Source organism: Babylonia areolata, chromosome 19, assembly GCF_041734735.1.
Source record: "Babylonia areolata isolate BAREFJ2019XMU chromosome 19, ASM4173473v1, whole genome shotgun sequence".
Classification (NCBI taxonomy): Eukaryota; Metazoa; Mollusca; class Gastropoda; order Neogastropoda; family Buccinidae; genus Babylonia; species Babylonia areolata.
In genome coordinates this window covers 42,018,117-42,024,721 of record NC_134894.1, presented here as the reverse complement: position 1 = coordinate 42,024,721, position 6,605 = coordinate 42,018,117, and positions in this window count along the sequence as shown.

The window sequence follows — 6,605 nt, the reverse complement described above, 5'->3', positions numbered from 1 at the left end:
GAGAAGGTGCGACTACGGTATTCACCCTTTCTTAATAGAAGGAAGGGATCTTCGCAGGTCAGGTCCGTGAAGAGTGGAGAGGGGTGGTGGCCAGGTCAGCAGCGGTGCCCCAACGGTCTGAACCCAGACTACGGGAGAGGTGAAGGTGAATGTCAACATCAGAAAGTATGCGCGTGACATATATACTGAGCCGCCTGTCTGTATTGCATCAGTCATGACTAAGGCAACGTCAGAGAAATCTCAGTTATTTTCAGTGCTAAGTAGCACACACTTTCTAAACATCGGTAATGCCTCTGTACCAAATACAAACATCGGTAATGCCTCTGTACCAAATACAAACATCGGTAATGCCTCTGTGCCAAATGCAAACATCGGTAATGCCTCTGTACCAAATACAAACATCGGTAATGCCTCTGTACCAAATACAAACATCGGTAATGCCTCTGTGCCAAATACAAACATCGGTAATGCCTCTGTACCAAATACAAATATTGGTAATGCCTCTGTACCAAATACAAACATCGGTAATGCCTCTGTACCAAATACAAACATCGGTAATGTCTCTGTACCAAATACAAATACTGGTAATGCCTCTGTACCAAATACAAACATCGGTAATGTCTCTGTACCAAATACAAATACTGGTAATGCCTCTGTACCAAATACAATTATTGGTAATGCCTCTGTACCAAATACAAATACTGGTAATGCTTCTGTACCAAATAAGGAGTGTCAGTGGTCATCTGTCCGCACTGACAGCGCTCTGTTTTGCCTGGTCTGGCTTCTTCGCTTTTACACATTGATTTTTTGTTTGTTTGTTTTTGTTTTGTTTTTCTTCAACTATGTTTGTGCACTGGAAACTCTCATCTATAACGCCTGATGACAAATAAGCTTGATTAATTGACATATTAGGTAGAACAGATTGGACCCCGATCTGCATTTGATTTAATGAGTATCACTTTGATCATTGAAGTAGTTCATGACCGGTCACAGCACCCATTTCTGGGCATGCATGCTACTGATTACACACACACACAAAAAAAAAAAAAACATTTCTCTTTGCCCATGCGTACCCACAAGAGACAATCACCAAACACACAGCGTATCCTTTGAAGGGGAATTAATCAGGGAAAGATTAACAACTGAATCGAGATGATTAATTGTTTGTTTGTTTCATTGATTGATTTTTGTTTGTCTGTTTGTTTTCCAAATCATATGCAGATGTCAATATTGTGCTCTTTAGCAGGCATCAGGAGAATTACCTTTCCTTGGTGAAAAAAAACAAACAGGTAAAAGCAAAATGAACTCTACAGAGGTTCGTGTTTTTGTTAGTTTTTCCTTGTTTGTTTGTTGTTGTTGCTTTATTGCTATTATCAGTGTTGGTGATGGTGGTGGTGGTGGTGGTGGTAATGCCAGTGTCTAAAATGAGCAGGTCCACCGACAGCAGGTCCACACACAGCAGGTCCACACACAGCAGGTCCACATGCTCATATTCCAAATGAATACAGGCAATCAAGGGAGGTAGGATGGCAGGCAGTGGCGCGAGTGGAAAGAGAGAGAGAGGGGGGTAGCAAGAGAAAAGTTAAAAGGGATAGATAGATAGATAACAGAGACAAGAACAGAAAGAGATGGACAGAAACAGAAAGAGAGACAGGAACAGAAAGAGAGGGATGGAGAGACAGACAGACAGACAGATAGATAGATAGATAAGATAAGATAAGATAAGATGAGAAACACAAAGACAGACACAAAAAGAGACGCAGAGAGAGATTTTTAACCATCGTCAGCCTTGTCACTGGAGACAAAACTTTGCCAGCAGTGATGACGACATGATGCTGGTTTGGTGGTGGATGTAATGGGATGACGATACAAACTTTAGAGATGAGAGTGCCAGAAAGAACTGTGGTCACTGTATACAACTATCCAGCATAACAGAAACACAGGGAGACAGACAGACACACAGACAGAGTGAAAGAGACAGAGAGAGGTGAACCTTTCCTGGCCCTGTTGGTTTGGGCTGCCATCAGAGGCCATATTCAAGACAAAATTAATTTTGCCTTCAGGCAAGTTATCTTTGACATGGTTGGGACCCGCGGGTACAGTTTACCTTGAAGGATAAGTTATCTTCGTATTCAAGACACATGTGGATCGCTCAGACAGCTAACCCATCATCTTTGTTTTTAATCCCAAGGATTCCCGTGCTCTCAGTTTCACTTCTCATCGCACCACAGCTCGGAAGATTGTCGAGAGAGTTCGCAAAACACGTGCTATCCATAAAGCACGCCTGTTTTCCCTTTAAAAAAAAAAGAAAAAAGAAAACTGCTGCAAAAGGATCCACCATATTTACCTCTGCTTCGTGGGCAGTCACCCTTGGCAGGTAGTAAGGGTAAATTGCCTTCGGGTTTTCAGATACACAGGGTAGACTCTTGTGTTCATGAATACTGGATATTGCTTACCCTCGGGCAGTTTGCCTTGCCTCAGGCAGATTACCTGCAGGTACACATTTACCCTCAGGCACGATGTTGTCTTGAAGAAGGCTCCAAGTGTAAGCCCCTGTCCACTCAGAAAACATCACCAGCACCGCTGATTTGTCTAGCTTCACTTCATCGCCTTCCATGTTTTGTTTCATTTTATTTTTGGGGCTTTGTTTTTATCTTATTTTTTGTTTTTCTTCAAACTCACCCTGTGATCTCTGAAAACATTAACCAAAGCCATGGTATGATCTATAAGGTTCATTTATTAACTAACAGTGGACCTAAATCAGATTCTTCCTATGATCAGCGTTTGATAATATGAATGAGAGGAATTTTGGATCTTTGAACTGAATATTTTCATAACTGGCTTGCATACAAAATAAAAGGTGCTTATTAATTCATTTTTTAAATTTGTTGTTATTGTTGTTTTATCCACCACAGAAAGGAAGGACAGAGGGGAGAGATACAGAGAGAAAGACCAAAACAACAACAGAGACGATGAGACAGATACAAAGAGACTGTAACAAAAAAAAAGGAAACAAAGCCTGTGGGTATGGTTTGAAGAGGAATTAATCAGGCAGAGGTTAATGAATGAAACAGGAGGATGGTTTTGTCCAAAGCCTGCGCAGCGCAGCGGACTCGCGCCCTTTGGCAAACAGAAAAGGAATCCCATTGCTCTAGCAGACCGATGAAAGCCACACGGGTTCTGTGGGGACGTTCTGTTTTTTGTCATTTGTGGTGTGGTGGCCTTCGGGAGGAAGGTGGCAGAATGGTTGAGGCGTTTATCTGCCAATACAGTGTCCGTGAGGGTCTGGGTTTGAATCCCGGTCTCGCCCTTTCTCCCAACTTTGACTGGAAAACCAAACTGGGGGTCTATTCATTTGAATGAGACGATAGACTGGGGTCCCGTGTACAGCACGCGCTTGATGCACTGTAAACATTATTTTTATAAAGAAACCCATGGCAAAATGAGCGTTGTCCTCTGGCAAAATTATGAAGAAGAAATCCACTCTGATGTATGTGATAGTCAGTCGTGTCCGACTATGACCATCAGAACAGCAGAGGAGGCAACTGCTGTTCTGGCTATCTGGGCCAGAATTTGATTATAGTGGAGAGTGTCTTGCCCAAGTTACATCCCCACTCTCTCGGCCAAGAGTGTTTTAGGACAGTCGGCGTTGGGATGGTTCCCAAAGGTCAACTAACCCACAAGGCTGCAGCACTAAGAACCAGTGCAATTTTCCCTCCTAGTTTGAGAGTCATAGTCCTTCACAAAAGACTAAGCTGTAAATGATTACCCATTGACTGGAGAAACCATTGATAATATAGCTCTCACTTTGCTGTTGGCCCAAATGTAAAACTTATGTCAATCTGTGATATAAGCCGAGTGTTGGGCCGACTCTGACAAGCTTGACAAGCGCTTTGGGTTATGCTGGTGGTTAGGTATCTGCCTGGCAGATGTAGCGTAGCATATAATTATGGATTTGTCTGTATGTAGTGACATCTCCTTGGGAAACTGAAACTTAAACTGTCTGGTGGTGTTGGTGCTGTAGATGTGTGTACCACCAGTTTCCTCCTCCAAACATTCATGTCAATAATGCCTCGCTCTCTCGCTCCTTTTTCTTGCTTTCTTTCTTTCATGGGCTGAAACTCCCGTCTTCATTGATATCTGCACGTGCCGGGTATATTCGTGTTTCCATAACCCACAGAATAATGACATAGATCACGGGGGGGGTTAACGTGTGCATTTCATCTTCCGTGTGAATGACCGGTGTGAAAGCGCTTTGATTTGTCTCTGCACTGGATTCAGCAGTATATAAATACTCATTATTATCATCATCTTATTATCTTCTGCATTTTGAGTGAACACGAAGGGGATCAAAACACAAGCAGGTCTGCATGTTATCATTATTACATACATGATGAATCGGGAAGAGCGGACAAAACCTTCACCCTTAAACTTAACAACCAGGCGCCGACACCTTGATCGAATGAATCCAGGACCCGCTGCTGTGGCGCGTCACATGTCAGATGAAATTGTCAATTGTTTGCTACGCGCACTAACGAACTGTGATGGCCCTTGTGAAGTGGAATTGTTTTTTTGCAGATGATGCAAGTTCAACCGAACAATCAGTCACAACAAAGTGACGAACAGACTGTTCGAGAGGGAGAAGGTGGAGTGGGGTCCCTGAGTATACCAGCAGGCCTGTCGAGTTTGTCGGATTTCTTCCACCCACGTTGGTGCAGTCTGTGGTATGCGTTTCCTCATGCAATGAATGGGTCTGGTGGAGGGTTTCGTTGTGTTGTGTCATTGCAAAGTCAGTTCGAGCTCTTGTATATTTGATGGGTTGTTTTTTTAATGTTTGTTTGTGTTTATCTATCATGCTTTTTTTTGTAATTTATTCGCCACTCGTGAAATTACTGCTGACTTTTTACAATCATAAATATGATATTGACTTTCAAAACACTCAGACACATACGAGGGCACTTTCACACTCCATTCACACGCGCACACACACACACACACACACACACATACAACACTACACTACACACACACACACACACACACACACACACACACACACACACACACACACACACGCACACACACACACACACACACACACCACTACACTACACTACACACACACACACATAAAACATAAACTGTGCGCAATCAAATGATCCTAATCAACCATGCTTCAAAGAGGCAAGGAAAGAAAGAATGAAAGAAAGAAGGAGAGGAAAGAAAGAAAGAAAGAAAACAAATAGAAACGAAAAGGACGGAAGGAAGGAAGGGGAATTGCATATAGGCATCATTTGCTGAGAGATCGTTCAGCCTCTGGAGGTTTAAGGTGGTTTTGCTTTTTTGTTGTTGTTGTTTTTCTTTTCTTTTTCATTTCTTTTTCTTTCTTTTTTTCTTTTTTTTTCTTTTTTTTTCTCCCTAATTGCGAAAGGTCGGGGACACACGCCCAGGACCAGTTCAGCTGGCCAAAGACACACAGACCTCCCGAGACAAAAATCAATCAAGCGTTTCATTTATTAACCTTCACCTGATTAGTTCCCCTTTCGGATGACACCTCTCTCTCTCTCTCTCTCTCTCTCTCTCTCTCTCTCACACACACACACACACACACACACACACATACATACCCACCCACCTCCCCCCCCCACACACACACACACAGAAAGACACACAGACAGACACACAGCGCGGGCGCAGCACACACACACACACACACACACGCACGCACGCACGCACGCACGCACGCACGCACACACACACACACGCACGCACGCACTCACACACACACACACACACACACACACACACACACATCCCACTCCAAAGCGCAAAAGTGAAGAAGAAAATTAGTTCGGGGTGTCAGTTTTCAGTAGGGAAGAAGACGAAGAAGTGTCAATGGCTCCTTATTTTGTTAGCAGTCATGTCAATCACGGGGAAAAATCAGTTTCACAGGTTCAAGTAGCTCTCATTTCATTAAAAGCCTGATTTTGTCAGCGACCCTGCTACCCCCCCAACCCCACCACCACACGCCCACCCCTCCTTACTGGGAAAGCCAATCAGACCGCATTAATTCTACACACTGATTCGGGGTTTCAGTTTTTGAAAGGAAGTTGCAAAGAATTGCGCGTGCGTGATTGCGGAGAAGTAATGGCTTAGCTGCCTAAACATGATTTCATAACTGCAATGGGAACGATCTTACGGGCTGAATAATGTAGACAGTTCATTCTTCATGTCTATGTTCTTTTCACTAAAAGTATCATTTTGGCGGAGTGTTGGTGGAGAAAGGTGTGTCAGTGTGACTGGTTGGCGGCTGGGAAAATAGGACGGCATCTACACACACACACACACACACACACACACACACACACACACACACACACACACACATTTTTTTTTTAAGTTTGGAAGTTATTATTTTAGCCAGATTGTTGTAAATGTTGTGATTTTTTCCCCCTTACCCTTTGTTGTGATTCTACTGGTTGACTAATTAGTTTACGTTATTTCGTTTATATTCTTCTTCCTTTTTTTAATGCTAATTGAGAAGAGAGGAAAAGGGAAAGTAATAATGATTTAAGGCATGGATGGGGTGTGGGAGATAATGAATT